Source organism: Arachis ipaensis, chromosome B4 (genome assembly GCF_059453495.1).
Source record: "Arachis ipaensis isolate K30076 ecotype BB chromosome B4, ASM5945349v1, whole genome shotgun sequence".
In the NCBI taxonomy this organism is placed as follows: Eukaryota; Viridiplantae; Streptophyta; class Magnoliopsida; order Fabales; family Fabaceae; genus Arachis; species Arachis ipaensis.
Window position 1 is genome coordinate 97691541 of NC_142439.1, and position 11219 is coordinate 97702759.

General features: G+C 40.8%; 1 non-coding gene across 1 annotated transcript; it reads left to right on the forward strand.

Moving 5' to 3' along the window:
* The first annotated feature begins 10414 nt into the window (after positions 1-10414).
* LOC148568499 (small nucleolar RNA R71) lies at positions 10415-10522 on the forward strand. Its single transcript, XR_015882654.1, has one exon. It is a non-coding gene; the product is annotated as a small nucleolar RNA R71 (small nucleolar RNA).
* Positions 10523-11219: the final 697 nt, after the last annotated feature.

Here is an 11219-nt window from a genome sequence, read left to right on the forward strand (position 1 = left end):
TCTTGAGTTTTCCTTGTGTCTTGATCTTAAAATTTTTAAGTTTGGTGTTCCTTAGTGTTTTTCCCTTAAAAATTTTCAAAAATAAGGAGCTTCAGATCTAAAAAATTTTAAATCTTGTGCTATCTTATTATTTTTCTCTCTCTTCTTTAAATTCAAAAATATCTTTTTTTTCTCTGTTTTAAAAGCAAATTTTTGAAATCTATTTCTAAAATTCAGATTTTTATTTCAAAATTCAAAACCTTTTTCAAAAATCATCATACCCTTTTCAAAACTTCCTAACCACTTTCCCTTTCCTCAGTTTTTCGAAATCTTCACTCATTTTTTTATTTATTTTATTTTGATTTATTTTGTTTCCAAAATAAATAAATAATTAAATAAATAAAAATATTTTCTCTATTTTACATCATCTCCCTTTCTCCATCATGGACCTAAGCGGAAATGAACAGTCCAGGCGGACTCTGGGGTTATATTCCAACCCCTCTACTGCTTCATATGGGAGTAGTATTTGCATACCCTCCATTGGAGTCAGTAGCTTTGAGTTGAATCCTCAGCTCATTATCATGGTGCAGCAAAATTGCCAGTATTCCGGTCTTCCACAAGAAGAACCTACAGAGTTTCTGGCACAGTTTTTACAAATTGCTGACACAGTACATGATAAGGAAATAGATCAGGATGTCTACAGACTATTACTATTTCCATTTGCTGTGAAAGATCAAGCTAAGAGGTGGTTAAATAATCAACCTAAGGCCAGCATAAGGACATGGAAACAGCTGACAGAAAAATTCCTGAATCAATACTTTCCCCCAAAACGGATGACACAGCTAAGGCAGGACATCCAAGGCTTTAAACAAAGAGATAATGAATCTCTTTATGATGCCTGGGAGAGATACAGAGAGATGCTACGAAAATGTCCATCTGAAATGTTTTCAGAGTGGGTTCAGTTAGACATCTTCTATTATGGGCTTGCAGAAGGAGCTCAGATGTCTTTAGATTACTCAGCTGGTGGATCTATCCACATGAGAAAGACAATTGAAGAGGCTCAAGAGCTCATTGATACAGTTGCCAGGAATCAGCATCTGTACCTAAGCAGTGACCCTTCCATGAAAGAAGAGGTTAAGACAGTAACTGCTGAACTCAGTCCTGTAAAACAAGCTGCTGAATTCAATCAGCAATTGGACTTTCTAACAAAGCAGTTAGCTGCATTTAAAGATAGGTTACAAGAGACAAGGATGGCTAATATACATATGGACGAACAGTTTAAGCAAACAAAGCAGCAGCTGTCAAGGCAAATAACAGAAGAATGCCAAGCAGTTCAACTAAGAAGTGGGAAAACATTAAATACCCCACCTCAAAGCAGCAAAAAGCTAAGAAATGAGCAAACCACCCAAAATTCACCTGAGGACAGTAAGAGCCCAGGGAAAAGTAATTCTAGAACTAAAACGCCAGAAATTTGGTGGAAGGATGGCGCTGAATGCCCAGACCATGCTCAGGACTGGCGTTCAACGCCAGAAACAAGGCAGGACTGGCGTTCAACGCCAGAAATAGGCAAGAATCTGGCGTTGAACGCCCAAAATGGGCAAGATCTGGCGCTGAACGCCCAAAATAGGCACAGTTCTGGCGTTCAGACGCCAGGAACAGACAAGGAGCTGGCGTCCAATTTCACTCCAGCTTCTAACCCTAGCACTCAACTGCCAGTGAGGGATCAGACACACACAAATGCTGATAACAACCCCTCTAAAAAGGCTTCTTTAACCACTTCTGTAGGCAATAAACCTGCAGCAACTAAGGTTGAGGAATATAAAGCCAAGATACCTTATCCTCAAAAACTCCGGAAAGAGGAGCAGGATAAGCAATTTGCTCGCTTTGCAGATTACCTCAGGACTCTTGAAATAAAGATTCCATTTGCAGAAGCACTTGAGCAAATACCTTCTTATGCCAAGTTCATGAAAGAGATCTTGAGTCATAAAAAGGATTGGAGAGAAACAGAAAGAGTTCTCCTCACTGAAGAATGCAGTGCAATCATTCTAAAAAGCTTTCCTGAAAAGCTTAAAGACCCTGGGAGTTTTCTGATACCATGCATATTAGAAGGTCAATGCACCAAGATAGCTTTATGCGATCTTGGGACAAGCATCAACCTAATACCTGCATCCACTATCAGAAAGCTTGGCTTAACTGAAGAAGTTAAACCAACCCGGATATGTCTCCAACTTGCTGATGGCTCCGCTAAATACCCATCAGGCGTGATTGAAGACATGATTGTCAGAGTTGGGCCATTCGCCTTTCCCACTGACTTTGTTGTGCTGGAAATGGAGGAGCACAAGAGTGCTACTCTCATTCTAGGAAGACCCTTCCTAGCAACTGGACGATCCCTCATTGACGTCCAACAGGGGGAAATAACCCTGAGAGTCAATGATGATGAGTTTAAGTTGAACGCTGTCAAAGCCATGCAGCATCCTAACACATCAAAAGACTGCATGAAAGTTGATCTTATTGACTCTTTGGTAGAAGAGATCAACATGGCTGAGAGTCTCGAATCAGAGTTGGAAAACATCTTTAAAGATGTTCAGCTTGATTTAGAGGATTCAGAGGACATGAAAGAGCCTCTGAAAATTCTTCTGGAAGGAGAAAAACCTCCTAAACCCGAGCTCAAGCCATTACCACCATCCTTGAAATATGCATTTCTGGGAGAAGGTGACACTTTTCCAGTGATCATAAGCTCTGCCTTAAATTCACAAGAAGAGGAAGCACTTATTCAAGTGCTAAGGACACACAAGACAGCTCTTGGGTGGTCCATAGGTGACCTTAAGGGCATAAGCCCAGCTAGATGCATGCACAAAATCTTATTGGAGGATAATGCTAAACCAGTGGTTCAACCACAGAGGCGGCTAAATCCGCCATGAAAGAAGTGGTGCAAAAAGAGGTCACCAAACTACTAGAGGCTGGGATTATTTATCCTATTTCTGATAGCCCCTGGGTGAGCCCTGTCCAAGTCGTCCCAAAAAAGGGAGGCATGACAGTGATTCATAATGAAAAAAATGAACTGGTTCCTACAAAAACAGTTACAGGGTGGCTCATGTGTATTGACTACAGAAGGCTCAATACAGCCACCAGAAAGGATCATTTTCCTTTACCATTCATAGACCAGATGCTAGAAAGACTAGCAGGTCATGATTATTACTGCTTTTTGGACGGCTACTCAGGCTATAACCAGATTGCAGTAGATCCTCAGGATCAAGAGAAAACAGCATTCACATGCCCATCTGGAGTGTTTGCTTATAGAAGGTTGCCATTTGGGCTGTGTAATGCGCCTGCAACCTTCCAGAGATGCATGCTCTCTATTTTCTCTGATATAGTGGAAAATTTTCTGGAAGTCTTCATGGATGACTTCTCAGTATATGGAGACTCATTCAGCTCCTGTCTTGATCACCTGAAACTTGTTCTGAAAATATGCCAAGAGACCAACCTAGTTTTAAACTGGAAAAAATGTCACTTCATGGTGACTGAAGGGATTGTTCTTGGGCATAAAATCTCAAACAAGGGAATAGAGGTGGATCAAGCAAAAATAGAGGTAATTGAAAAATTACCACCACCTGCCAATGTTAAGGCAATCAGAAGCTTTCTGGGGCATGCAGGATTCTATAGGAGGTTTATAAAGGATTTTTCAAAAATCGCAAAACCTCTAAGCAATCTGCTAGCTGCTGACACGCCATTTGTGTTTGACACAGAGTGCCTACAGGCGTTTGAAACGCTGAAAGCTAAGCTGGTCACAGCACCAGTTATTTCTGCACCAGACTGGACATTACCATTTGAGCTAATGTGTGATGCCAGTGATCACGCCATTGGTGCAGTGTTGGGACAGAGGCATGACAAGCTTCTGCACGTCATTTATTACGCTAGCCGCGTTCTAAATGATGCCCAGAAAAATTACACAACCACAGAAAAAGAATTACTTGCAGTGGTTTACGCCATTGACAAGTTCAGATCATACTTAGTAGGATCAAAAGTGATTGTGTATACTGATCATGCTGCTCTTAAATATCTACTCACAAAGCAGGATTCAAAACCCAGGCTCATCAGATGGGTGTTACTTCTGCAAGAGTTTGATATAGAAATAAGAGACAGAAAAGGGACAGAGAACCAAGTGGCTGATCATCTATCCCGGATAGAGCCAGTAGAAGGGACGCCCCTCCCCTCTCTTGAGATCTCTGAGACTTTTCCGGATGAGCATTTATTTGCCATTCAGGAAACACCATGGTTTGCCGATATTGCAAACTATAAAGCTGCAAGGTTCATACCCAAGGAGTACAACAGGATACAAAACAAGAAATTAATTACTGATGCAAAGTACTACTTATGGGATGAACCCTATCTCTTTAAGAGATGTGCAGACGGAATAATCTGTAGGTGTGTGCCTAGAGAAGAAGCACAGAGGATCCTGTGGCATTGCCATGGATCTCAATATGGAGGCCATTTCGGAGGTGAGCGAACAGCCACCAAGGTCCTCCAATGTGGTTTCTATTGGCCCACACTCTATAAAGATTCCCGAGAGTTTGTACGTAACTGTGACAGTTGCCAAAGAGCTGGTAATCTGCCTCATGGTTACGCCATGCCTCAACAAGGAATCTTGGAAATTGAGTTGTTTGACGTATGGGGAATTGACTTCATGGGACCTTTCCCACCATCATACTCAAACACTTATATTCTGGTGGTAGTTGACTATGTATCAAAATGGGTTGAGGCCATTGCCACACCCACCAATGATACTAAAACAGTGCTGAAGTTCCTCCAGAAACATATCTTTAGCAGGTTTGGTGTCCCTAGAGTACTCATCAGTGATGGGGGCACTCACTTCTGCAATAAACAACTTTACTCTGCCATGGTTCGGTATGGAATTCGCCATAAGGTGGCTACTCCATATCATCCACAAACTAATGGGCAAGCTGAAGTCTCTAACAGAGAATTAAAGAGAATCCTAGAACGGACAGTAAGTACCCGTAGAAAGGATTGGGCACGGAGCTTGGATGATGCTCTGTGGGCTTACAGAACAGCATTCAAGACCCCTATAGGGACCTCTCCATACCAACTTGTGTATGGTAAGGCATGTCACCTGCCCGTGGAACTGGAACATAAAGCCTACTGGGCAACCAGATTCCTAAACTTTGATGCCAAGTTAGCAGGAGAAAAAAGATTGCTCAAGTTAAATGAGCTAGAGGAATTCAGATTCACAGCTTTCGAAAATTCCAAGCTTTATAAAGAGAAATAAAAAAAGTGGCATGACAGAAAGCTGTCATCTAGAATCTTTGAACCAGGACAGAAGGTTCTGCTGTTTAACTCTAGACTCAGGCTATTCTCCGGGAAATTGAAATCCCGGTGGAGGGGACCATACGTGATTACAAGTGTATCACCATATGGTTATGTGGAGCTTCAAGATATTGATTCTGATAAGAGGTTCATTGTCAATGGACAGAGAATCAAGCACTATCTTGAAGGCAACGTTGAGCAAGAATGCTCAAGGCTAAAGCTAGACTAAAAGCTCAGCAAGGTCCAGCTAAAGACAATAAAGAAGCGCTTGCTGGGAGGCAACCCAGCCATGGGGCATCAATCCTCTAAGCATTTTGCCCTATTTTTATTTTTATTTGTTTATATAGAGTTCATTGATAACAAGGTAAAGAATCAATTGCATAAGTTCACAGGGTTACAGAAGGAATCTGCACACAAAACAGAGAAAAAGAGCTCACTGGCAAGAAAACGCCAGTAAGAGCCTATTTTGGGCGTTCAGCGCCCAAAAGAGGCAGCCAGTGGGCGCTGAACGCCTGTAAGGATAGCAATCTGGCGTTCAACGCCAGAAAAGGGCAACAACTGGGCGTTGAACGCCCAGGAGATCAGCATTTGGGCATTGAACGCCCAAAACAGGTAGTGTTTGGGCGTTCAAACGCCAGGATGATGGGGAGGAGGCAAAATTCATTTTTCTTCATATTTTTTCATTCAAATCTTGATTTTCATACTTCAATTCATGAATTCTTGCATAAACATGTTAAGAACCCTGATTTTTAAAATCCCTAATTTCTAAAAACCCTACCTTAAAAATATCAAATGTATCTTAATCCATAAGCACCAAGCCTCTTTGCAAATTCAATCCAACTCTTTTCAAATCCTATTTTCAAAACAAATCTAATTTTTTTCCAACTAACATCTTCTTCAAATCTCCACATTATCTTTTTCAAAATCTAGATTTATCTTTTTCAAAAATCTTTCATATCTTTTCAATTTTAAACTATATCCTCTCTTATCATATCTTCTATCTTATCTTTTCCAAATCAATCTTTTTATCATAGCTTTATCTCTTTTTTCGAAAACCCACCCTCCCTCCCTTTAAATTCGAGTTCGGCCTCCCTCCCCTCCCATCAACAATTGCACCTAGCTCTCCTTCTTTCCCTCTCCTTTCTTTTCTTTTGCTTGAGGACAAGCAAACCTCTAAGTTTGGTGTGTTTATCCGCGATCACTAAGATCATGGCTCCTAAAGGAAAACAACCCACTCCAAGAGGCAAGAAAGAGAGCGTTCCAAAACCACTTTGGAATCAAGGGAAGTTCTTATCTAAAGAACATTCAGACCATTATAATAAAATAATGGGTCTGAGATCAGTGATCCCGGAAGTTAGATTCGATCTGAAAAAAGATGAATATCCGGAGATCCAGGAGCAAATTCGAATCAGAAACTGGGAAGTCCTAGCTAATCCTGAAACGAAAGTGGGAAGGAATATGATCCAGGAGTTCTATGCTAATATGTGGCAGACTGACAAGCAAAAACTATCTGGAACTGCTTTCTATGAATATCGGACCATGGTCAGAGGAAAGATTGTTCATACCACCCCTGACAAGATCAGAGAGATCTTAAAGCTACCTCAGCTGAAAGATGATCCAGACTCCTTCAACAGGAGAATGATGAGAACAGACAAGGGCCTGGATAAGATTCTAGAGGACATATGTATCCTTGGAGCCAGGTGGACCACCAACACAAAGGGTGTCCCAAATCAACTCAAGAGAGAAGATCTCAAACCAGTCGCCAGAGGATGGCTGGACTTCATTGGGTATTCTCTGTTGCCTACTAGCAACCGTTCTGAAGTCACAGTTAAAAGAGCAGTGATGATCCATTACATCATGATGGGAAAAGAAGTGGAAATTCATCAGCTGATCTCAGCTGAACTCTACAAAATTGCTAACAAAAATTCTAAAGAAGCCAGGTTGGCTTATCCAAACGTGATTTCTCTGCTCTGCAAGGACGCTGGGGTAAGGATGGGAATAACTGAGTATATCTCAGTTGAGAAACCAATCACCAAAGCATCAATGGAAAAACAACAAGCACAGGATGATCCCACCAAGAAGAAAACACAGGAATTTCTCCCAGAAATCCCTCAATCTGAATACTGAGAGTATCTTGAGACGTCTATCACCAAGATACGGGAAGCTATGGAGCAAATAATAAAAGAACAGAAGGAACACAGTCAAATGCTGACCTATATGTTTAAAGAACAAGAGGAGCAAGGGCGTGACTTAAGGGAATTGAAGCGCCAGAAGTTATCTCTTGAAGAATCAAGCACCCCACGGATCAGAGGAACACCCATTTCCCAGAACAAAGGTTGTTAAATTCCAATTTCTGCCTTAACTCTGTGATAGTGTCATTAGAGAAGTTCACCTTAGGAGTCATATAGTAGTAATTAGTATCTATTTTGATTTTATCTCCAATTAAGCCATGGTCTATTTTTCTCATCATCAGCAAACATGAATAAAATGGTAGATCTTTTGAATAAAAGGCAATAAAATTTCGAGTTTTAATAAGAGAAATTCTAATTAGTTACATGTGGTGGCAATACTTTCTGTCTTCTGAATGAATTCTTGAACAGTGCATATGTCTTTTGAATTTGTTGTTTAAGACTGTTAAATATGTTGGCTCTTGAAAGAATGATGAACATGAGACATGTTATTGATAATCTGAAAAATCATAAAAATGATTCTTGAAGCAAGAAAAAGCAGCAAAAAAAAAAGGGGGGGGAAGCAGAAAAAGCCAATAGCCCTTAAAATCAAAAGGCAAGGGTAATAAAAAGGATCCCAAGGCTTTGAGCATCAGTGGATAGGAGGGCCTAAGGGAATAAAATCCTGGCCTAAGCGGCTAAATCAAGCTGTCCCTAACCATGTGCTTGTGGCGTGAAGGTGTCAAGTGAAAACTTGAGACTGAGCGGTTAAAGTCAAGGTCCAAAGCAGAAAGAAGAGTATGCTTAAGAACTCTGGACACCTCTAATTGGGGACTTTAGCAAAGCTGAGTCACAATCCAAAGGGTTCACCCAATTATGTGTCTGTGGCATTTATGTATCCGGTGGTAATACTGGAAAACAAAGTGCTTAGGGCCACGGCCAAGACTCATGAAATAGCTGTGTTCAAGAATCATCATACTAAAATAGGAGAATCAATAACACTATCTGAATTCTAAGTTCTTATAGATGCCAATCACTCTGAGCTTCAATGGATAAAGTGAGATGCCAAAACTGTTCGGAAGCAAAAAGCTACTAGTCCTGCTCATCTGATTAGAATCTGAGCTTCACTCAAAAACTCTGAGATATTATTGCTTCTCAACCTATTAGTCTTCTATTTTATTTGTCTAGTTGCTTGAGGACAAGCAACAGTTTAAGTTTGGTGTTGTGATGAGCGGATATTTTATACGCTTTTTGGGGTTAATTTCATATAGTTTTTAGTATGTTTTAGTTAGTTTTTAGTTTATTTTCATTAGTTTTTAGGAAAATTCATATTTCTGGAATTTACTATGAGTTGTGTGTTTTTCTGTAATTTCAGGTATTTTCTGGCTGAAATTGAGGGAGCTGAGCAAAAATCTGATTCAGGCTGAAAAAGGACTGCTGATGTTGTTGGATTCTGACCTTCCTGCACTCAAAGTGGATTTTCTGGAGCTACAGAACTCGAAATGGTGCGCTTCCAATTGCGTTGGAAAGTAGACATCCAGGGCTTTCCAGCAATATATAATAGTCCATACTTTGCTCAAGGATAGATGACGTAAACTGGCATTCAACGCCAGTTATCTGCCCAATTCTGGCGTCCAGCGCCGGAAAAGGATTAAAAGTTGGAGTTCAACGCCAGAAATGGATCCAAATCTGGCGTTGAACGCCCAAAACAGCCTTATGTATGTGAAATATTTAAGTCTCAGCCCCAGCACACACCAAGTAGGCCCCAGAAGTGGATCTCTGCACCATCTGTCATAGTCTGCTCACTTTTTGTAAACCTAGGCTACTAGTTTAGTATTTAAACAACTTTTAGAGACTTGTTTTATATATCATGATATTTTAGATCTAAACTTTGTACTCTTTGACGGCATGAGTCTCTAAACCCCATTGTTGGGGGTGAGGAGCTCTGCTGTGTCTCGATGAATTAATGCAAGTATTTCTGTTTTCCATTCAAACATGCATGTTCCTATCTAAGATATCCATTCGCGCCTAACTATGGAGAAGGTGATGATCAGTGACACTCATCACCTTCCTCAATCCATGAACGTGTGTCTGACAATCACCTCGTTCTGCAGCAGATTGAATGAATATCTCTTAGATTTCTTAATCAGAATCTCCGTGGTATAAGCTAGATTGATGGTGGCATTCATGAGAATCCGGAAAGTCTAAACCTTGTCTGTGGTATTCCGAGTAGGATTCTGGATTGGATGACTGTGACAAACTTCAAACTCGCGAGTGCTGGGCATAGTGACAGACGCAAAAGGATAGTAAATCCTATTCCGGTACAACTGAGAACCTGCAGATGATTAGCCGTGCGATGACAGCGCACTTGGACCCTTTTCACTGGAAGGATGGATGGTAGCCATTGACAACGGTGATCCACCTACACACAGCTTGCCATAGAAGGACGTGCGTGCGTGAATTAGAAGACAGAGGAAAGCAGAGATTCAGAAGACAAAGCATCTCCAAAACTCCAACATATTCTCCATTACTGCATAACAAGTAACCTTTTAACCCATGCTTTCTTGTTTATTCGCAATTCAATTGATAAATATAATTGACTTCCTGACTAAGAATTGCAAGATAACCATAGATTGCTTCAAACCAACAATCTATGTGGGATTCAACCCTTACTCACGTAAGGTATTACTTGGACGACCCAGTGCACTTGCTGGTTAGTGGTACGAGTTGTGAAAAGTGTGATTCACAATTCGTGCACCAGTTCCATTGTTCACAGGATTCCTCTCAGAGGTGTACATGAACTAGTTATTTGCAACTATTTCAATGAGTTCCTGAGCTTCTGCAGAGGTTTTCAGATGAAGAGATCCTCCTGCAAAATGGTCCAATGATATCTTTGACAACTCAGACAGACCATCATAGAATATACATATGATGCTCCATTCTGGAAGCATGTCAGTAGGACATCTTTTGATCAGTTGCTTGTATCTTTCCCAAGCTTCATAGAGGGACTCTCCTTCCTTTTGTCTGAAGGTTTGGATTTCCACTCTAAGCTTGCTCATCTTTTGAGGTGGAAAGAATTTGGCCAGGAAAGCACTGACCAGCTTATCCCAAAAGTTCAGGCTTTCCTTAGGTTGTGAATCCAACCATGTTCTAGCTCTGTCTCTTACAGCAAAAGGGAAAAGCATAAGGCTGTAGACCTCGGGATCAACTCCATTGGTCTTGACAGTGTCACAGATTTGCAAGAATTCAACTAAAAACTGATGAGGATCTTCCATTGGAAGTCCATGAAACTTGTAATTCTGCTGCATTAGAGAAACTAATTGAGGCTTAAGCTCGAAGTTGTTTGCTCTAATGACAGGAATTGAGATGCTTCTTCCATAGAAGTTAGAAGAGGGTGCAATAAAGTCACCAAGCATCTTCCTTGCATCTCCACCATTGTTATTGAGTTCGGCCATGTCTCCTTCTTTTTCGAAAATTTCTGTCAGGTCCTCTCCAGAGGGTTGTGCCTTAGCTTCCCTTAGCTTCCTCTTCAGAGTCCTTTCAGGTTCAGGATCAGCTTCAACAAGAATGTTCTTATCCTTGTTCCTGCTCATATGAAAAAGAAGAGAACAGAAAAGGAAATATAGAATCCTCTATGTCACAGTATAGAGATTCCTTATGTAAGTATAAGAAGAGAAGAATAGAAGAAGGAAAAGAGAAAAATTCGAACACAGAGAAGAAGATGTGGTTCGAATTTTGGGTGGGAGAGAA